The sequence below is a fragment of the Ambystoma mexicanum genome, chromosome 2p (assembly GCF_040938575.1).
Source record: "Ambystoma mexicanum isolate Mex_15411 chromosome 2p, UKY_AmexF1_1, whole genome shotgun sequence".
In the NCBI taxonomy this organism is placed as follows: Eukaryota; Metazoa; Chordata; class Amphibia; order Caudata; family Ambystomatidae; genus Ambystoma; species Ambystoma mexicanum.
In genome coordinates, this window is record NC_090923.1 from 627,361,943 (window position 1) to 627,385,302 (window position 23,360).

Below are 23,360 nucleotides of genomic sequence, written 5' to 3' on the forward strand. Positions count from 1 at the left end.
GATGTTTATGGTGAAACTGATTTATTTTTATCTGAAGATACTGAGTTCTCTGTTTTAAGGTAGTGGTACCCCAACTCTATTAAAGGTTAAGATGGAATTTGCTGTGATATGAAGGAGTCAACATCGATGCATGACCCAATATAGGTATTCAACCGCTAACAGCAATTTTACACTTATGTAAATGTGGAAAACTACTAGCGGATTGCATTCTGGTGTGCACCACTACATTTTTTTAAAATAAATAGGAATGTAAAGTTGAATGTGCCAAACACATGATTTGAGAGTTCTGTTTCAGCCTTTGTTTTACAAAACAAGAATACAAATAAAGAATTTAAGTGGGACAAAATTGAGCAGTGGTTTGAATGTATATACATTAACATGTTTAGGATTAATATAGCTTAAACCTAGTTACTAAGTAACAGAGCAGTGTACAAAACAGGATGGTGAATACAGGGAGAGAACACTGAGGAGAGCCATGGGATGGGAGAACAATGAATAGGGTTTATCTCCTTTGGCTATGGACAAAAATAGGGAGATCTACAGAGATATGTGTGGAGCCTTCATGAATATGTTCAAATTCTGGCAGGGGGTTTTCACCCTTTCAATACTGGGTTTATGTGCAGTGTTTTTGTTAACAATTGGGCAAAACACCATCCAATTTACAAGTAGTTCTCTAACACGTGGAACATTACAAAATGTCTGAGGGAGCTGCACATGCAAGCCAGACATGGCCCATTGGTCATGCACCAGAATGACCTGCATGATTCCTGCATGGAGAGGAGGTGATCCTGTGAGCTGTTCTCTGGGTTACTGTCTCCTTCCTAAAGGGCTGATGGGTATCAGGTCGTTGCACATTATGAATTAGTCACTCTCACTACAACCATACTCTCTACTCAAAATGTTTATGTAATGATTTGTATATCGTCTGGCTGGGTTGTTATATTATTTGGGCATGTTTTTAGTCATTGCTATACAACTGAATATTATTTTAGCCCTGTGATGTACACTTTTTGCACATAACTTGATCACATGGTTTCCACGTGTTCATTTTTTCAATCTTGCCAATAATTTTGACAGAACAACATTTAAGGGTAGTCAACAAAGTAGGATTTGGACTTTTCCTTGGCTGAATTCTGTGACTTGGCATGTGAGTAATTTGCATGAATTGGGGATATGCTAAACTGGCAGAGGATTTTAAATTGACAAAGCAAAACATGGTATATGCTGATTAAAAAAAACATATAATACATTGATTGAAATACTCCTAAAATAGTTTTTTTGCACATGTAGCCCCACAAAAGACACAAACTACCCTTGTTGGAATCCTGGAGGCAGATGTGGATGCACCATCCAACAAAAAGACAAAAGATGTCCATTTCCATCCAGAGAGGGAAACCCATCTCTTTTCTTCCAGCATAAAAAGAAAATGTGCATCTTTTATCTACGGTGCCCAAGTCACAGTGGGATAAAAGTGTAACGTTGATAGGCATTTTTCAATAATACACACCAATTATGAAAATAATGTTCCTAAAGGAAGCTGTCTGCGATCGTAAAAAGTAGGTCAACTAAATGCTGCAATGCCAATGCTGTTAGAGAGGCATCCTTCAAAGTTGCTAATTATTTGATGAAAAACAAATGTACTTTTATTGATGGTGAATTGTGTAGGACGCAGCGACTCCAGTGACTGTGTATGTTGTAAAAGATTTTATAAACTGTCCTGAATGTATGTCTGCCATGTGAGGTGTGCACTTAGGTGCAAACACTCTGACGAGGAGTGCATTGTCTATCTCTGTGAATCTGCCCTTTTCAGATGAACTTCCTGAAATCAAAACTTTGATCCCATCTGACAGCATCGGAGTGCTGTGCTGTTTCAAGCTACACACCAAATTACTGAACACTGGTTGATAGCAAGCAGTGTCAGCCTTCACATTGAATGCCCCGAATAGTTTTGTACATTCTGATATGCTCACCAATTTTTAGGAGACATGCTACTAATAAAAAATGAATGAAATAAATATGTTTTTGAAGTTGTTAATATGGTAAATGCATGTTACTCCTTTTGTATATAAAGAGCAAATAAACTGAACAAAAAATTCTTGGTACACATTCTCATACTCAACGACATCACCACTCCAGTAGCTCCTGCCTATTGCCCATTAACTACAAGTAGCTCTTGCCAATGTAAAGGTTGGAGACCCCTGGGCTAATGTCTTGGATAGGAAAGAGCAGCTCTTGTATTAAACAGTGAAGTCTTTGCCAAAGTTCTCAGTAGTTTGTACGAAAAAAAATCATATGTTGGGTCACAAGCTGATTAGGCCTGCAAGTTGGGAAAGTTTCACAAACTTTCACCGCGAGAGATGCGTTCTCTCAATCGGGTTGACACAGTACCTTAACATGAAGAAAAGATGCAACTGACGACGTTGGTTCCAGGCAGTTCCTGCAGATCTCACTGTTCCTGAGCCTCAGTCGTAGGGACAAGAGGGAGGACGTCGGGAGACTCCTGCACTGCACGGGGACTGGTCAAACAAGCTGGCAAATGGAAGATCTTCGGTTCGAGTAGCTGTAGTCAAGCACACAAGCTGGTGTCCTTCCCCCTGGTTAAACCTAACCAGCTACGAGAATGGTATCCAGGTGGCTTATGAGTTGATTGGTCCCACCAACTCAAAGGGAGAAGTCGTCCTTGAAGGGGCTTTTCTGTTGAGATGAACTTGGCAATTCGGACCTGCAGCAGGGCTTCACCGGGCAAACCAACGGTCCAGGAGTTGCAGCAGCCATCCTGTTCCAGCTCGTCTTTGGTTCTTTCGTTCTAGTGGTCGACTCTGCCTTTCAGTCCAAGAGACTTGCCTTCTAAACATTTTTCTCCCTTTCATTCCAGCCTAGCTGTCACTCACCCAGCAGGGTGGCTGTCCTTGCCGCAGTCATCCAGCCAATCACGCCAGAGTGCATTTGGGTCTCCTAGGAGACTAATAATAGGGAGTTCTGGGCACCTCCCACACTTCCTGCCCACCAGACACACTCAGGCGCCAGAGGCAGTCTTCAGTCCTGAAGCCCGCCAAAGGCGTAAGAACAAAGAGACCAAACCTGGTTTGGCGCACAGAGACAAACTCTAGAAGGACCTTTCCAAAAAGATACGGCGAGAAAAGAAGACCGGGACCTGTTTAAACAAAGGGGTTTAAGGCGCCGTCTTGAAAAACATGGCTCCTGCGAGTTTTAGCTATCGGTGTTTGCGGTCGGGAAAAATCATGGTAGTTTGTTGTAAAACCACTGCCACCAGCCATTTCGATAGGAAAGGGTAGCATTTGACTGCTACATGAGTTTCTAGACACAGATACTAGGTAACCCCTCCTGCACTCTATAGGAAGATAGTGTGTGCTGGCTCTCGGAATTTAAAAAGACTAGTAAAGTCAATTTAACTTACATTCTCTGGGATTCAGTAGTTTATCCCAGAGAAGGTATTTCAATCTTTTGGAAGTCTAAAAAGACATCCCTGTGTCACTGCACTGAGGGTGCTGTGTGACACACAGAAAAAAGATGATTCCTATGCAGTTGCCTAAAACTCCAAAAGAAATAAACACAGAAAACAAACAGAATAAAAAAGTTCAAAGCCCTAAAGTTTAGCAAAAGAGCTGGAGGGCTCTAAGGTAGAGATGAATTAGCACATTTTGAGAATTCTCCCTAACACTCTCCGCAGTCCTGTTTGTTCCCTCGGTGCTCCGCTTTCCTTCCGGAGCCTTCTTTCATCTTGCAATTACCTGAAGCGGCCTCTGCAGTCACACAGCAGCTCCCTTCTGCAAGGCAGAGTTTCATCCCGGCACCTCCTGGACCCTACAGGAAAGAGACAGCACAGAGTCAGAACTGTAAGTTCAGAGGCTCCCATTCCTGCGCTGAACCCCCTTACCCCTTCAGAACTTACTTACCAGCATCTGCAGTCGATCTTTCCCAGCTGACGGCCCACGCTGTTGTCCTTCTTCATTCTGTTCAGCTGACTGCCCGCGCTGTTTCCACCTTTGCTTCTGCTCAGCTGACGGCCCACGCTGTCACTTGCATTCTCTGAAGACGCTGAGGCAGCATTCTTCCACTTCACAGCTGACTATCCGCTCCAACACCCGCAGCTGGAAAGGAAGCATGCAGAACGTTATTATAACATAATTTAGACGCGCATCACGTGTCATCAAAGACATTGAGACTTTAATACGCTTAAAGACATTAAGCATAATTCTACACTGCCCTCGGGCAGCGAAACCAACGGAAAGACTTCAAAGGACATTTCTGCAAATACTCGCCTTCAGGAAGCATCTTGTGTGCCGCAGCAGGACTGGGCCACAGCCAATCCAGTGATGTAACTGGAACTGATGTTGTCCCGATTGGGAATCATCTGTAAAAACTACAAGGTGAGCCCTGAATACCCACAGCCAAACAACCCATAGAGGTGTAATGAGGGGAGAACGGAATAGGAACAATTCTTGGGATTAGCATTAATGCTCTCTACTTGTTTTCCCCTAGGCACAACCAGAAGCTTTGCCGTCCATCTTTGTGGGGCCAACCAAATCACTCCCCACCACACTGCACGCTGGGCAATAGCCAGTCACCGTTAACAGTGGGGAAAGAGTGGGTTGGATCTGCATCCCGTTCCTGAACCCAATACCTCACCTTGAATACCTCCCCTGCATTCCAGACCAGGCACTCCTGCAGGGCACCAGAAATAAGTGTTACACCACTCTCCTGGGAAACCGGAGGTGGCCGCTGCTCGATGGTGCTGCAGATCGGGCCCCCGGGCCAAAAGCCGCACGGAGTGAAGTTCTCTATGCTCCGGCACCACCTGCTGTATTCTTCCGGGCACAGAGACCTCCCCTGTCACAAAGTTCAGCGAGACCTCAGCTTCTGCAGCCCCCACAGGGGATCAACAGGCCTTGGGGAGAAGGTTGATGGCGGGATGAAAGCTTCCCCAGCGAGCGGGCGCCATCTTAAGAGAGCTCCACTACGGGCTTGATAGAGCATGTTCTCCTTTATTTAGTCCCTGCAGTTAATTTCAGCAGCGCCACGTAGTCCCAACGCTCCTCAATCACTTCCAACCGCAGCCCTATCTTCATGGGCTGCGATAAAGTGCTGGAACCGGAAAATCTTTAATCTTTCTCGGGCTTCACACAGAGGCCATCAATGAAGCATCCATATAGCTGGCGCTGCTAGCCACGCCCCCCTTCTCACTGAATTTTAAGAAGTCTCAGATTACACAGGTGCAGAAGCTCTAGTTTATCGGAGCAGTCCTGGACACTCGGGAGAGGAGAGCTCCCCCCGAGGAAAGAGTCGCCAGACTCCAGATGAGATAATTGCAGTGACATCTCAGGAGCCTATGCTCAGTGTTCAGGAAAGATGTCAGATACCCTTAGGTGATGACCTAGCCTGCTGGAACAACAGGCCCAACATGTTGGCAGGAACCCCCTTTTGACGCCATGGCCAGACGTCCAGGTACTAACAGACACCTCCTTGAGGGGCTGCGAGAAACCTAAGGGTGTCTCACCTGCCAGTCCTGGGGATCTCTCTCTCCGGTGGCCAGGGCACAGCCATCGCCTTCGGATCCAGACCCTGGGGATGGACCAGTGCAGGAGGATCACCTGGGTGAGGGATCGTCAGGGAGAGGGGGTGAGGCAGCCTATGGTGATAGGCGGTATTCCCCCTTTCCCATACACCTAACCCATTCTATTTCATTCCGATGTCCCAACTCCCCCCAAGCCCAATTTTCACACAAACACTGGGCCGAAGAAGATGGCAACTGAGAGTAACAATGCTAACTTTTATACATAGCATTGGACATGTCCTACTTATTGGATCAGGCAAAGTCAGGCACTTGACTCTAAGTGCATACATTTGATACCAATTAGCTCTCCTCACAAGGATGAAAGGCGGAACATAGAGACACACTCTGAGCAATGTGGAACACGAGTATGAAAAGAACTTCTGGGGCAAAGACAAACCTACTGGAGCAGAGCAACGGACTGAGGAAAAAGGGCCACATCTAGAAAACCCCAGGAGTTCCCTGCAGGTGGTTGTTGCCTTCAAAAGGCTGCAAGAGCTACGTGGAGAAGGCCCCACCCCCAAACAAGAACGTTGCATTGTGTTACAAGGACGCCAGCGAACCGCCTGGGTGAACGGCGTAGTTGGGGAGGCGAGGCCATGACTGTGGTGCTAACATTGACTCGCAAATTGGAAGAAAGTAAAAGACAAGAAAGAAATGCCCACAGCCAGTGAATTGCCAAGCAATGTGAGGGACCGGTGTGTGCTGAAGAAAGATTGCAGTGGCAACATTGTATCGCAAAATTGAAGGCTACATATGTGTGGATGAAACACAAAGAAAGGCAGACCTGCAAATGAACTTTGAAATAACGATAGCTGTAAAGTCAGCTATACTGAGTGGTCCGGTGAAAGGAAGTAGCCCATTCGAAAGTCTCTGTGAAAGGTAAAAAGGTTGTATCGGTAAAGTGCATGAACTGTAAAAGCGAGGTGAATGAAGTTAACCTGAGAGAAGGGAAGCATGAAAAGCTGAACGTTGAACTTTGGTACATAATACAGTGAACTACCCAGGCCAAAAAGCACTGGGGTAAATAACACAGGAGTGTGAGTTCAAAGCTGGAAAGTTGAAGTGGTCCTACAGAGGTTTGTCGCAAAAGCCACACACATTCGAAAGTCTTAGACATCAGGAAACAGTCTGAGCCTGACTGAGGGAGACCGGACGTATAATAAGTTAGGGGAAGGGAACCCATCAAGGATATGAGTTAAGCTTGGGGAAGGGAACCCCTGCAAGTGTTGTGAACGTTTTGCTGTGGAAGGTCTGCGTCCGACTTAAGGAGACCGCTGTGAACTTTTGGCTTTAAGAGGTCTGAGCCCGACAGAGGGCGACCAGTGTGAACTATTTGTTAAACTGTATGAAATTGGAAAGAAAGACTTTAACGTGGAAGGCCACGTGGGCCTCGATCCACATTGTGAACTGCCTTTGTGTTAAGAGCCTGAGCCAGAGTCTGTCGTCTTGTCTACAGGGACCGCCTTACTCCGTGCTGTTCAACGTGGGGAGGAGAGCTGATTCATCCACATTTATTCTTTTGAACACTTACGTTCTTTAACATGCAAATATTCCTTTTCACACTTTTTGTACTAGATATAAGGCAGGTATTAGGTTTTGTTAGTATAGGCCCTTTTAATTTGATGGACACAACTAGGACTGTTTTGTTTATGATTTCTTGTTCGAGACTACTCCCATCCTAACTATAGGGCAAAGTAGGAGTTTCTCCAACCCCCTTTAAACTTTAATAAAGGTTTTACAAATTGTACCTTTTGTGTCAGTGTCATACTTGTGATACCATGCCTCCCTTACATGACCCATTGTGCAAGCCGTCAGTTGTGCGACCATTGGTCCCAGGTGGAGTGTGTTTGTCACATCAACCTGCTGGAGCTGCGAGCGATCGCACTGTCGCCAATGGCTTTCATGCCTTCTCTCCAGGGGAAACATGTTCTGTTGCTAACAGACAACATGCACTACCTCAAGTAGTTGACGGTCGCTGTAGCTATGGTTCTGGTTAATAGAGAACGGTATCTCTGCCTCAGTAGCACATCTGGTGGGGGCGGCAAATGGGTTGGCAGATGCTCTGAGCAGGCAGAGCATGATTTCCCATGTCTGGAAATTTTGCACTGATGTAATTTCTGAGATTTTCTCCCAGTGGGGAACCTGTCAGTGGACCTGTTTGTGACAAATGCTCAAGGGCATTTCCTCTCAGGGTGGCATTAGTAGACATGTTTCTGATGGAGTTGGCCTTCGACCTTCATTATGCGTTCCTGCTGATAATCCATCATCTTGTGTGTGCTTGGGAGGTTGAGGAGATTTTGGGCGTGCATGATCCCAATTGTCCCATATTGGGCAGGGGGCGGGTGTGGTAGCCAGACCTTCTGAAATTGGCTGTCTGTCCACCTCTCCCGACTCCCTCAGAGGCTGGACCTCTTGTCCCAGTCGGACAGCAGGGTGCTTCACCCAAACCTGGTACCTCTAGACCTACATGCGTGGCTCTTGAGAGGTTAAGGTATGACAATTGGGACCTGGGTGAGGAACATTTAGAGGTGCTGCTTGCTGCACACAGGCCTTCTACTAGGTCCCTGTGTGCGTGCAGATGGAGAAGGTTTGTGGTATAGAGAGATGGGGGCAGACCCAGTGGTGAGGCCAGCTACCATGGTAATGGAGATGTTGTGGTTGTTGGCCACGTTGGGCCTTCAAGTGGGCACAGTTAAGGGGTAACTGGCTGCTCTGTCCCTGTTCAAGAGGGCACTGGAGCAGGGGCCCTTCTCTGTACTGGTGGTGTCCCAGTTTCTGAAAGGTCTTGTAAATAGTTTTTCTCCGACTCCCTGCATTGTTCCAGACTGGGACTTAAATCTGGATTTGACTTTTTTGATGGTGGTTCTATTTGAGTTCTTACATCCTACTTCCATTAGACTACTCGCACTGAAAACTGCTTTTGTGATGGCAATCATGTCCGCTAGGCGTGTCCGTGAACTACAAGTGCTATCCTGTAAGCCGCCATTCCTCAAGTTCTTTAAGGAGAAGGCGTCTTTGAAAGTCTGCCCCAATATCTTGCCGAAGGTGGTCTTGGAGTTTCACATTGCTGCAAGTGTGAATCTTCTGGTGTTTGTTCTGCTGTCTCATCCCTCTGAATAGGATAGGCTGCATAGGGTGGAACCAAAGAGGGCATTGAGCTTTCACCTGGCCACAAATAAACACGTTCAGCTTGTTCCACAATCTAGATTAGGTTGTGCACTTACCAAACAGACGATCTCTGACTGGAGTGTTTTGTGTAAAACCGAATGCTACCAGAAAGAGGGTAAAGAAGTACCTTCTGGTCTGAGGGCCCATGCCACCAGTTGTTTGACTGCTTCATCAGCCCTTCAGAGAGGAGGGCTGGTGAGAGACATTTGAAGAGCTGCAACGTGAGCATCATTGCATACTTTTCCCACACGTTTGGATGTTACTCGAGGCACTGACGCCTGTTATGGTAGGGTGGTGCTACAGAAGCATCTTGGGTTAGCTTCCGTTCCCACCTCTTACTGAGGGCACTGCTTTGGGAATCTGTGAGAGAATGGCATTCAATGAAGGAAAAATTACTTACTTGTAATGTTCTTCCTATGGGTTCTTTTCCAACAGATTCCTCATTGCCCTCCAGGCCTGCCCTGCTTGGAAGCTTATGATCTTGTTGGTTTGTCTGTTGTCACCTGCTTTATTTGGGAATGCAAGGGGGAACAGATGGCGCTCAGCACTGCTTCGGTTATATTTTTTTTATTTGAAAGATTATAAGGTTATTTATGTTATGCTCTTGAAGGGGCTTACCTTGCTTATTAGCCTTGTTCCTGATTTTAAAAAAATATATTTTATTAGAGGTATTTCAGTCTGGTGGAAATGTGGGTAACAGAGTTAAGGGGGCGACGATGATTTGATGTGTCCGCAGTCCAGGAGTGGCACGGTCGGGGTATGAGATGGTTAAGAGACAAAGTCGAGCCCCACTAAGCCCCTTGTCGACTCTTACCGTCAGCTGAGAAAAGCCCTTTTCTTTTAAGTAGCAAGTAACATGGTGTCAAGATACTGGTCTGGCTTACCCTGATGATGTTTTGGAGTATAAACTCTTAGACGTTATCACAGCACTCTGATTATAGTAATGTTATATAGAAGCACCTAGAAACAAGTCAAGATATTAGCTGCCAATCACGCACGAGGAAGTGCTGTCTCAGATGCCAATCTTAGGATTGGACCAGAACACTTTGTTCTCAGGCTTTAAACGTTTATTGGAGGCCTCCAATATCTAAAATGAAAACACAATTGTACTGCATTGGTGTAAGATACACCCAATTGCAGAATTGGAGTTCTCGGGTGCTTCTCCTTTGATAGTTGTCTGAGCCATACTGCTCAGCTCATCCCGAGGATGATACTCATAAAAAAGATTGTCCCATAAATAAACTATATCAATAGCATTTTTTGGAGAATTCCATTTCACAATGGCATGTTCTTTCTTGTTGGACTCCACTAAAACATGTCAGAGAGCATAACCAACCACAAAACATGTGCTTTTAATGCATTTGAGTGTACAAAACAGAGACCTAATTCTTCAAGTGTAAAAGAAACTTGTTTTTTATTACCAGTGTAGAATGACAGAAAAAGAATATCAAAGTCTGAAAATGCCTAGACACAGAAGGAAAGCAGAGAAATTATAAATCGAGTTCAGGGTTTATCCTGGTGATTTAGCTTTAGAAATACCTTCCTAAGCTTTTCCAAGATGGTGGCCGAGCTAGTTAGACGTGCGTGAGCGTAGTTCCGTCTCGCTGCTCCGAGCCACAACAGTAAAGTCCATCATAAGGTGAATCATCGGTGAAGATATCAGCCCAGCACCCTCAGGAGGGCAATATCGATCGACCAGAGGGATCGACACCATTCAGCACAGGTACGCCGGAGGAGAACGCCAACAGCGGTCCAGTCGACACACAGAGCAACCGGCTTGACGGGGCGCCGGCTCCGGAGCCAAGGGAAAGGGCGCAAATACTCCAGCGACCGATTAGTCTGTTGCCCGCTGAGAACCCGTCCGCACCAGCACACCAGTGAGGGAGAGGCCACCCCGGAGAGAACTGAAGGGGCGGCGAGACACGCAACGGCAGGGAGAAGGGAGTTCCAGAGGCTAAGCGCCGCAGTTCCGGACCTCAAGACCGCCTCCCATTGCCTCAAATCCAGAAGCCTAAGCCACATCCAAGACCCCCTAATCTCACATCCGTGACTCCCAGCATAAGAGGGGTGCGTGGGGGGGTGCACGGGAAGGCAACCGCACCTGACCAACGGAGCAGAGACGTAGAGGGAGATACAGTAAGCACCACACCGGGCCCGTCCCCACAGCGGAGGGAGGAGAAGTGGGGCGCCGGGCCGGAGAGAAAGGATAGAACGTCAGTGCAACCGTTGGCCTCGCGGCTCAGAGACCCGGCCAGAGGGGAGGCACGGAGCTGACAGAGAGCCTCGGAGTCAACCCCGGATGCCAGAGTCCTGTGGATCAACACCGGCGGTGGAAGAAGCAACCACTCCCTCACCAGGAACCCCCGCAGGACGTATAACAAGGCTCCCTCCCGGGGGGCGAGGCTGACCGCCATGTAAAGAAGATGTGTCTCCGGTGAGCTCCGTATGATGTGACAATTATAAGCTGTTCTCTAAGGCACTAAGGAACCTCTGAAGCCCGCGAACCACAATACCTGTTAGGGATGCAAACTGGAAGCTCCACGTTCTTTTTCACATCTGGGGGTGCCTGCATGATCTTTAAAAAACGCTCGCTAAGAACTGTCAGAATTGAGGCCAAAATGGCAGCTCCCTCGCGCTAGTCCCCGAAGCAGTTGGAGTGCTTGGGCCCAGCGCCTGCAGAGCAGAACGGAGGTCAGCGGGCCCACAAAGGGGTCTGGAGGAACGAGCACTCTGCCTCGTTCGGTGGTGGGAGCGTTGTGTTCCGGGGACCGGACCTGCCGGGAGGAGGAGCGGCAGCGGCGCAGTGCCCTGCCTGCTGCGGGCGGGCCACCGGGGCACACGCACGCCTGGAGGCTGTGTGTGGCGGGTCTCGGGGCCCGCCCGGATGTGTGGAGGAGACCGCAAGGGAGAGCCGAGGCGATCCAACGCCGAAGAGGTGAGAGGGGGGACAAAATAAGAAGCCCACACACTAGGCTGGGCACAGGCGGCCTGAGGCTGGGTACCGCCCAACCTCCACCCCGCGCTGCACTTAACTACCAGAGCTGGGGAAGCGGATCGCCCCGCTGAGGTGGACGAAGGAGGCGCTACACGCAAAAACTTTATCAACCCCACTGCCCTTCGGGGAAGCTGGCATGGGGGGGTCACGAGCACCGGCACTCAGGCCCTAAGACCCAAATAGGCCACAGAGAGGACGTGGGCCACCTCACCAAGGCCACTCCCAGATCCTGCCCGGGCTGGATAAGCAGAGGGGTGCAACGGGCGGAACGAAGAAGTGGGGAAAGCAGAACGCAGGAGGCCCACAGGCCATGGCACAAGACACCTAAGCTTCCCCATACTTGCTGAAAAGCCATAAACAGCAACTCCCTCATACCCTATAACTGGAGGTCGGCAAAGGACTTGCACTCTTTTCTCTTTCATCGCATAGGACAATACAAGTGCAAGGAGCCGTAGTTCGTAAATTGCACATGAGTTGCGTTCCGGCCTGCATGGAGTTCCCTTCCTACGCAATGCAATTTGCACATGAAACAGGATGCTATAACTGAGTGGCAGAGGCAAGCGCTTCAGTTGTGAATGATTGCAAACAATACAAACAAGCTACTACAGACCTATACACCCAGCTACTCTGGGCCTGAGCGAGCAATTGATTGAGAGGGCTTGGGACTTTCATGTCGAGATTGCAAGCGCCCCTTAGCATCTTGCTTGGTTCAGAATATTATCTCACCTCAACATAGCGAAACCACAACTAGGACTGCAACGGTGTGCATGTGATACTACGCTACCCCGCACACTCGCCACCGTTAAACTCTAAACTACGCAGACCTACACCTGGGTTGATAGAGTGCCGACAACTGGCTAGATGTCTGTGAAGGGGGCAAGGTCCAAACAGCGCCAAACCACCTTGGAAACCTTCACGGCCGGAGATTTCACTATTGAGAGAGCCCATCGATCTCTTGCAAAGAAACCTCCTCTGGGCGCCCTGCCCAGGCTAATGATAGGCCTTTTCGCGATCAGGTGGCCAGATTCAAAGAAACTCAGCAAAAGTAGCCATCTATCCAGATTACACTTTTCAGGTCCAAATGAGAAGGGCACAATTCATACACACCAAAGCCAGACTGAATGCAGTCGGACTGTGCTACATGCTCCTGTACCCTTCGAGACTGAAGGTAATACATAACAACAAGGCCCACCTGTTCGACACTCCGGCAGAAGCCCGGGACTGGATGGATGGGGAGCAGATCCCAGACATTGAGGACAAGAAGCGGAGGCCGTACTGAGCCCAACTCCACAGGGCAGCAGGAGAGTCCTTCAATTTCATTAGCCCATCAACAGAACGACTGAGTCTAAGCGCAGCTGGAATTATCTCTTATAACGAGACACCGGAGGCAAACATCCTTCTACCCCCAGAAGTTTCTTTTAGGGTACAAATACCTGCCCGTAGGGCACCAGAAGACCAATGTGTGGTCAAATGGAGCGGAAACGGGATAGTCATAACGAGGGGAACCTCGCTGGACCTTTTCTAAGTTTGGGGAGTTTAAAGTTATTGGGGGGAGGGAAAAGGGGAGTTGGCACCAAAGTTGGGAACCAAAACCGAGAAACACCAAGACCACAGGTGAATTTCATATACAACATGTCACCAGCAGGACCTCAAGTGATGCCAGATACGATCGTCCGACCACTCAATACCCATGGCTGATAGAATAAAAGTTATGACATGGAACGTTAGAGGCATGAATAGCTTTGTCAAGCAACGCCATATTCGCGCATATTTAAAAAGGTGCAGGCCTGGGATTACCATGCTCCAAGAGACACATCTGAACGCGCAGAAACTGGAACCAATAGCCAAGACCTGGCGGGGGACCCTAATATGATCCTCCTACTCCTCCTACGCCAGAGAGGTCTTGATTTGGATTGATCCGATCATCCCCTTCAGGTTAATAAGCACCAAAACTGATGACGAGGGTAGGATGGTGCTAGTCTATGGCACTATAGAGGGTAAAGAGTTGTGTCTAATCAGCACCTATGCACCCAATCATGACGCAACAGTCTTCTTCCACTCCCTATACTCACAGCTTAGCCCTTATAGAGATAGCACCATGATTTGGGGCGGCGACCACAATTGCACCCTTAACCCCCTAAAGGACAGATCAGATAACAAACATACTCGCCCATCCCCTCCTGCCAAAATATTGTCTAAACTAACACATCAGCTCCTACTCCAGGATTTGTGGAGGGAACAACACCCAGAACAACGTGAATATTCTTTTTACTCCTATCACACGCTGTCCACACTAGGCCGGTCTACATATTTGCAAGCCAAGAACAACAGGCCATGTTTTTGCTGATGCACATTACCTGCCCAGGGTGCTCTCTGACCACTCCCCGCTGGTAGTCACCTGGGAAGTGTCCCTGCCTAGACCCCGATGCCTACTTGGAGGCTCAGGGCCGAAGCCCTGCTGGACACAACCTTCCGAGAGCACATAAGAGATAGTACCGAGGAATATTGGCAGATAAACCTGAATAGTGTAAAACACATAAGCACAGCGTGGAAGGCGTATAAGGTGGTTGTGAGAGGAGAGATGATAGCAGCTGTGGGAGGAGCCCAGAAATCCACCATAACTTCATTAGAATGCACCGAAAGGGAGCTGGGAGAACACTTGCAAAGGGTAACTGAACTCAGGCAAACCTGCTTAACACATTGGGAGACCCTGGGGAAATTGAGTTATGCTAAATACACTGAAAGAACCCATGCTCTATGAGACAAACCCGGGAAACTCTTAGCCTGGCTTCATAAGAGGGAGACTCCCCGGACACCCATTTGCCACATACGCAAACCAGACGGCACCACTGCACACGTGCAAAAAGAAATTAACTCAGTCTTCTCAGAGTTTTATCGTAACCTCTATTCCAGTACCCCGCCCCCTACTGACACTGAAATCGACAATGTCCTGGACATCATTAAGCTACCCAAATTAGACCCACAGATGGCAGAAGCCCTGGACAAACCTATCACTCCCGATGAAGTAATGGTAACCATTAGATCCCTACCATCCGGAAAATCCCCGGGCACGGATGGCCTCCCCGGGGAGTTTTATAAGTCATATGAGGAGACCCTGGCCCACTACTGGCCCAAGTGTTCAACGAGGCCTATGAATGCGGCACCATCCCTGACACCATGAGGGAAGCCATAATCATCCCCTTGCTCAAACTTGGGAAAGACGGAACAGACTGCGGCTCATATAGGCCTCTCTCCATGTTAAATGTAGACAGCAAGATTCTAAATGCCATGTTAGCGAATAGATTGCGTAGAATAGTCCCCCTACTGATCCATCAGGACCAAACGGGCTATGTGCCGGGGCACTCCATCACTGCGAACCTGTGCAGGTTACACCATGTCATATATAGCATGGAAAAAAAGGCCGCAGAATTACGCAGTCGCGTCACTAGACGCTACCAAGGCCTTCGATTCGGTGCGGTGGGAATGGCTATATGCCACCATGGTGAAAATGGGGATAGGACCAGTTTTTTTTTGTTTTTAACCTTTTTTTATTGAACAGCTTGGCAGCATAACACAGGCGAACAATACACAAGGCAAGCACAAGGTAGGTACAGTTAAAACAGTACAGGCATACAGTCAGTGCATCTAGTATGAACATTTTTCATCAAGAACACATACAGTGCGAACGCAATGTAAGAGAGCCCTTAGCTCAGGATGGACACCCTGCATGAGTGGGTGTATTAGTTGGGGAAGTTGTATCCAGTGTCGCAATTAAATCTGACATATAGGAGCGAAACCTGAGCCAAACATCCCTAGGCCTCGAGTGGGCTGGTTGTAGGCAGGACCACACTTCCTCAGTGTCTGAGGCCCATGTGAGAGCCCTGAGCCATTGCGCATGTGTGGGAGGTGTGGGGCGAAGCCAACAGAGCAGAATGGCTCGTACCGCAAGGAGCATGCAAAGGCCGGCCAGTTTCTTGTAATTTCGGAGTAGCCCTCTAAAGTCATGGAATAGGCACCTCATTGGGGAGGGGTCGATAGGTTGATCAAGTATAGCAGATACGGTTGTGAACACCATCTCCCAATATTGGGAGAGGCAGGGACCGGCCCAGATCATGTGCATATAGTCGGCGCCATCCTGCCCACACCTGGGGCATCTTGGGGAGTGATCACTAAGCATACGATACAACCTGCTCGGGGTATAATTAAACCTATGTAACACCTTTAGTTGAATCAATTTGAAACGGGAATTGAAAGACACCTGGTGTATACGGGCACACATGTGGGCCCAGCGTTCGTCCGTCACCTCCACCCCGAGGTCCTCCTCCCACGCCCGCCTTAGCCCAGTGAATTTCGGAGTGGATCTGGATTGTATCATTGTGTATAGCCTAGATATTTTCCCTCTGGTAGGTGTGGGGGAAGTCAGTTCTTCAATAGAGGGATCATCCGGTGGCATTGCTGGAAACATGGGGTAGTTTCTTTTAAGGGTTTTGCGTAGAGCTGAATACTGAAGCCATGCACTCGGGCCACCCCTCAAGGGCAGCGGCAGGTCGGGCCACTCAACAAAGCAACCTTGCTCGAATACTTCACGGAGAAGCTCGTATCCCGCCTCAGCACATCTGCACACAGTCGACGGCGGTACTTGTGGGATCCCGGGGAGAAAGTTCCACAGTGGGAAATTGCCATGAAATGGATGAGGAGTATCTAGCAATTTCCACGTTTCCGTTAGCGCAAGGGAGGTGCAAGCCACCAGATTCAGTGTATCCTGTGCCAAAGGAGTGGGTTGTATCACCAGGGAGCGGATGTCCCGGTCGCTGACCGCCAGTTTTTCGAGTCTAACATGTGGAGGAGGGTCTGCTGTGTTAAACCAGTAGGATGTGTATTGGATTTGAGAAACCAACCAGTATTTAAAAAAATCGGGGGCCCCAAAGCCGCCGTCGCCAATCGGGGTAGATAAGGTCCCGAGCTTGAGCCTGACTGCACCCGAATGCCATAAAAAAAGAGTTAATGCTGCGTGTCAATGCTTGGAAGAAACCCTCGCCCGGCCACAGGGGGATGTTGGTGAACCTGTATAGTAATTGGGGTAATACTATCATTTTCAATAACCCTATTCTACCTGCCAGGGAGATCGGCAATCTGCTCCATGCCAGAGTCTTAGCCGCCAGGTGCGCAAGGTAGCTTTGATAGTTCTCCTCGAGGGTCGACTCAAACTGACGTGTTATTTCAATCCCCAGATAAGTGAACTTCGATTGCGCCCACGTGAACCCCATAGTGTCAGGAGGGGGGAGGGTGCATTCCGTGAGCGGAAAAAGCGTAGATTTTGCGCAGTTCACCTTGAGGCCTGAGATGTGCCCGAAGTGGATAACATCTTTCAATATCGGGGGTAAATTAGTAGAGGGGGACCGCACGAGAAGGAGTGCATCATCGGCATAGAGGGATACAATATCGGCTTGACCTGCCGAGCGAAGCCCTCTATGCGAGTGGAGTTGTCGAAGCATGTTGGCGAAAGGTTCTATCGCTATAGCGAAAATCATGGGAGAGAACGGACAGCCCTGTCTAGTTCCCCTGGCAATATTGAAGAGTGGGGAGCATCTGTCCTCCGTGCGGACACTGGCCACAGGGCCTAAGTAAAGCACCTTGACCCAGGAGCGAAAAACCATCCCGAATTTGCATTGTTCGAGCACCCGCCAGAGGTATCTCCAAGAGACTGAATCGAACGCTTTCTGCATGTCGAGGGTGGCGGCAACCGCCTGCACATTGGGGCTAATCCTGCTAATTATATTAAAGAGCCGTCTAAGGTTCAGAGCGGTGGAGCGACCTGGAATGAATTCCGCCTGGTCTGGGTGTATAATAGATGGCATACAGGGGGCAAGCCTGGTCGCTAACATTTTGGCAAAAACTTTTGTATCACAGTTTATGAGGGAAAGTGGGCGATATGAGCTGCACTGGGTGGCAGGTTTACCAGGTTTGAGCAATACCGTAATTGTGACTTCGCAGAGTGACGGGGGTGGGGGGGTATGCCTGCCTCTTCCTCCCAAAGAGCGATTAAGTGAGGGAGTAGGAGAGTCTTATAGCATTTATAGAACTCAGCCTGGATGCCATCGGAGCCGGGAGCCTTCCCCGAGGAGAGAGAGTCTATGGCCTCCGTAAACTCCTCGGGGTGAGTGGAGAATCGAGGGAACCAGCGGTTTCGGGAGAGAGGACCGTTAGGGGAAGAGCAGCGAGATAGGAGTCCACCTCTGCCTCCGTGGCCTCGTCCGAATTGGAGTATAGGGCTTTGTAAAAAGCAAAAAACTCTGAATTGATGGCCTGTGATGTGATAGCTATGGAGCCATCCGGACGATCAATCCCATGTATATGTGGAGCACCCAGCTCATGACGGACAAGTCTAGCAAGGAAACGGCCGGGGCGCTCGCCCTCTTTGTATCTCCTCGCCAGGCCAGGGCTCTCTAGGAAGTTTTGTTCTTGTTCTGCCAGAGAACGAAACACGTCCAGCTCCACTCCTATAGCTGCAAGGGTCGCAGGGGTTGAGTCTGCGAACGTTGGGCCTCCAGGGTCGATAGCTTGGTTTCGCTGACAGCGATATCCCTTCGAATTGTTCTAAGTATGCCACTCTCTTTGGACAGTGCTATGCCCCTAATATATGCCTTAAAGGCCTCCCACAGGGTAGCCTGCGAGGACACCGAGTCCTTGTTTATTTAAAAAAACTCCTCAATGGCTACCTCGAGCTCCGATCTGAAAAGAGGGTCAAGGAGAGATTGAGATTTCATCCTCCAGCATCTGAGATGGTCACCGTGGAGATGGTCACCAGGGAGTGGTCGGATAGGGTCCTAGGGAGGATCCTTAGGGTCCTAGGGAGGATAGTTAAATGTACCACATATTTAATCAATACATCAGAGATTACCCACCTATCAATTCGGGAATAGGAATCCTGGACTGAAGAGTAAAAGGAATAGGCACGGGAATCAGGGTAGAGTAGTCTCCATGCGTCCACGACCGCTAGGCGGGGAAAGGACGACAGTGCAGCATAGGCTGCCCTGGTGAGTTAGCGGGGCCTGGACCCAGATCTATCAAGGTCTATATCAAAAATGGTGTTGAAGTCCCCACTCCAGAGGATAGGAACCAAAGGGAAATCATCCAGAAGGGACGCGAGGTGTGTGAAAAACTCCGGGTCATCTATGTTGGGACCATAGATGTTCAGCAAGATCACCTCCCTATTCTGGAGTGTAGCATGGAGTAGTACATATCTACCCTGGGGGTCTATTTGTGAAGAAATGAGTGTAAATTTAAGACTCTTATGAATAATGGTCATAACCCCACGACTTTGAGTAGAGAAGTTGGTGAAGTATCTCTGGGGGCCCCAGGTTCTGGCAAATCTCATACAGTGTTCAGAGCGCGCATGCGTCTCCTGTAAGAAAAGGATCTTGGATCCATGCCGTTCCGCTTGCAGCTGTATCTGTCTCATTTTTTAAAAATTGCCCAGTCCTCTCACATTCCAGCTCATGAAAGTTAGATTGTTCTCCGTCAAAGGAGCGGTGGCGTTCATATTGCCAGGATGATAATGTCCAGTGGGCCGATGTAGCGGATCTGTAGCCCCATGAACACTGCATTGCCCTGCGGTCCGCCCTCGCTGCCAGCGCCAAATTTTTTTATAAAAAAATAACCATCACAATCCACCCCTACCCACATCCCTCCCCCAACTAGAGGAATGACAACCCCAAAACCTCTTAACCAAATCCAAACTAGTGGCATCAACGCCTGGGGGCCTGTGGGCCAGACTGATGACGCCGCTCCGGGCCTGTGGCAGATCCAGCGAGAACATGGTGCCTACAATGAAGCTTCGGACGTAACTTTCTTTTTACAGCCAAGAAAGTCTTACGCTCCCGCTGAACAGCCACCGAGAAGTCAGGGTATAGGTGTATCCTTGCTCCGTCCAGTAGAAGTTCACCTTTGAGTCTTGCGGCTCTGAGGAGGGCATCACGGTCTCGAAAGTTAAGGACACAAGCTATAATGGGTCGTGGAGGTGCACCCGGCTTGGATTTAGGCGTCGGGGTCCGGTGTGCCCGCTCTATAGCAAATTGCGGAGAGAGCTTAGGTGAATCCAGAAGCGACAGTAATGTGTGTTCTACAAAGTCTTCCATCGGCTCTCCGATGCCATTCTCGGGGACCCCGATGATACGGAGGTTGTTACGCCTCGAGTGAGATTCCAAGTCCTCATTTTTCTTCTCCACCTCTAGGACGCGGTTGGACAGGGCCGTGACCTCCGAACGCAGCGCCCCCAGACTGTCCTCAGCGGAGCTCACCCTGGTTGCAACCTCCAACACTCGACTGTCAGTCCTCTCAGTGTGAGCCTTGATAGAGGAGATAGTGCCATTCATGTCGTCTAACTTCGATTGGAGCGTGGTAAAACCCTCACGGATAAAGTCCATCATGTTCTGGGATTCTGAGGTAGCAAGGGATGAGGTAGTGACAGGGGTCTGTTCGGAGACCCCCTCAGCAGAACTGATCGGAGTCTTCGTGAACATGTTCATGGAGCTCTGTTTTTTCCCAGTCCCTTTAGTCATTGTGGCGGTGATGCGACTCAGGAGATATGAGGGAGTGCCGATGGTACCCCTCGCCTCCACGGACAGGACCAAGGAGGTACAGCCCCCAGGGGATCCAGGCAGACGGCAGGGTACAACCCAAGTAGCGCTGGGGAGCCCGAAGTCAGGCGCCCTGGAAGGAGGAGGAGCGGGGCCAAGACAGAGCTTCGGGTGTCGTAGGGTATCCGGCGCGGGGCAGCGGGCCGGATGATGTGGACTACAGAGGATCTCGGCAGGCCGCGGCCAGGCCCCCGGGGGTCCGGGCCCCTCCGGTGCAGGCAAGAATCTGGTGCGATCTGCGCCGCGCTGAGAGGGTGAGGGATGATGTTAGTGCGATCACTCCATACGGGGCACCCTGCGTGGTAAGCCGGGGCAGAGGCTGGGCCACAGCAAGACACTCGGTGGGAGCAGGCTCATCACAGAGCGTCCTCTATCGGGTGCAGGTAGTTGGTGACCCCCGCAGAGCAGTGCAACAATTTGTCCTTATCACCGCTTCAAGACGGCCAGGGGTTAGCAGCACCCCCATTCCCCACGTACCTTACGGCCGCCAAGGGTTCGGCAACCTAGTTCACGCCAGCAGGGGAGCGCAGCACCCGGCGTCCTTTGGTGTGCCGCAGATCTACCCCGGGCGCTGAAGTCTCGTTGAAGGGGGGGGGCCCAGCAATGAAGGCCGATGTAGGAGTAGATGAGGGCCTGGGTAGGAACCGCCCAGCACGGGCGCAGGTCCAGCACACGCGCGGTTACAGTTCTAATATCTGCGGTGCTCTGCGCCGGCGCTGTTCGGCCTAAGCACCTGCGTGGTTCGCTCCTGGTCGTCGCCGCAGAGGTGTTCCACTGCCACACGGGCCTCCACAGGGGTGGTGAGGTGTCTCAGTTCCGGGGGCATGGACTGTCTGGTTCTCCTCAAGTGCCGGATTTCGGCGCGCAGATGCACGGGCGGTGGGGGATGGTCGTGGCAGTTCTCGATCACAGGGTTCCCGGCGCCGTTTTTATTCGGGATTTGGACCAGATAGTCCCTGATCTAGTAGCTCGCGAATCGCAGCAGCCTGGTACAAGTTGTAGATCGTAAATGCACAAGATCAGGATCGAGTGATCTGCCTGCCACGGAGCTCACGTTTCAGGCGGCCATCTTGTTCGGCGTACAACAGCGCCCTCAGGACCAGTTTTTTTTTAAATGGACCCAACTAGTATACACCAATCCAACCGCCAGAGTTTGCACGAACAAGACATACTCCAACAAATGGCCTCTCCACAGAGGCACCCGCCAGGGATGCCCACTGTCCCCCATGCTGTACATTATCACCACTGAACCCGTGGCAGCTTACCTTAGACAAGAATACGGAGACGGGGGCATCGAGATAGATGATGTGACCCATCTCGTCTCCATGTATGCCGATGACACACTATTATACCTACGCAATCCTGAACATCTCCTGCCTTATATCCTAGAGACCCTAGACGGATTCCACAGATCTACGGGGATCCAGATTAACAAAGATAAGTCTTGTCTCTACCCTCTCGCTGCACTATATAACTACGAATCCAGATCCCTTCCCCCCTTGGACCTCCAATGGCAGGCAACTTCCTCAACACGGTTAGAGCCAAAGACACCCTCGAGAAATCAATGAATTTTGGAGCAAGCTCCCGCTTTCCGTGGCTGGGAGGGCGAGTCTCCTCAAGATAGTTGCACTGCCCCGCCTACTACACAATTTCACCAACGTCCCTTTCAATGTCCCCCCCTCATTCTTTAGAGACATAAATAAACTCTGTAGAAGATTTCTCTGGCAGGGGGGCAGACACAGGGTGAAGTTGGAGACACTACAAAGACCCTACAATAAGGGAGGAATGAAAGTTCCCAACTTTGAACTACACTACCTGGTAAGTCAACTGAGGCATGTGATGCGATGGATGGCCGACGAGATCACAACGGACACCCAACTCCTCCAACCAGCTCTTCCTCGGCTGTTAGTCAGGGACCTACTTTGGGTCGAGGCATATGTACTGCGAAACTGTCCATACCCGGCCAAGTTAGGGACCCAGCTTTGGAAACGGGCCTGCAGGACAGTGGGGATAGCAGATCCATATTCCCCACAAATCCCCATAGCAGCAATCATGGCGACAGCCCATGGGGACAAATGGAAATGAGTACCCAGTGGGAGCCCTATAGCGTGGCTACACTGGGAGACCTGGTCCAGGAACAGGAGATCTTAACATTCATTGAACTCAGTGAGGCCACAGGGCTACCTACTGGACAGTTCTTGCTCCACAGGCCACTGGTACAAGGTATGAGGGACAGATGGCCCGGGGCCGCCAACCTGGCAATGGAGCATGAGACCATAGAAACAATGTTAGACACAGCTGAAGGGGGCTATGAAACTTTGCGACTTTATGAAGCGTTGATGCAGGGCACGACCAGAAACAAACTCAAATGGAGGGTGAAGTGGGAAAACAAACTGGGCCTTGAATTTGAAGATAAAGAATGGGGGGGAAATAACCCACTATCACAAAAAAATCTCTAGAAATGCCCGTTTACAACTTATCCAGCTGTACATCACCAATAGAGCATACCTCACACCAGAAGCCATATCGAACTTCAAGGGCGCATAAACCCAGGTATGCCCCAAATGCAACAAGCCCAGGGTGGGAATGACCCACATGTTCTGGGGTTGCCCAGTGATACGAGGTTTCTGGGCACAAGTAAAGGCAAGAGTGGCAGGTGCGGACATTGAAGTGGAAGTTCAAACGCTGACGGCCTCTATTTTGGGCAGATACAAACGCAGCAGAAAAAACAAACCTCTGAACAGACTTAAGGACCTAATATATATAACGGCGAAGAGACGCATAGCCATGGGATGGAAGAGCCCCAGAAACCTAAGTGAGGCACAATGGTGGGGGGGGGGACCTTAGGAGGTGGATAACGGCCGAAACTGGAGAGGGGAAACCGCAATTCAAGAACAGAGGCTAGACACCAGCGAGGAGCTGCACCGAAGGGTAGCGCTAACAGTGACTTTGCTCCATCCGAAGGCGTCAGATGGTACCTCAG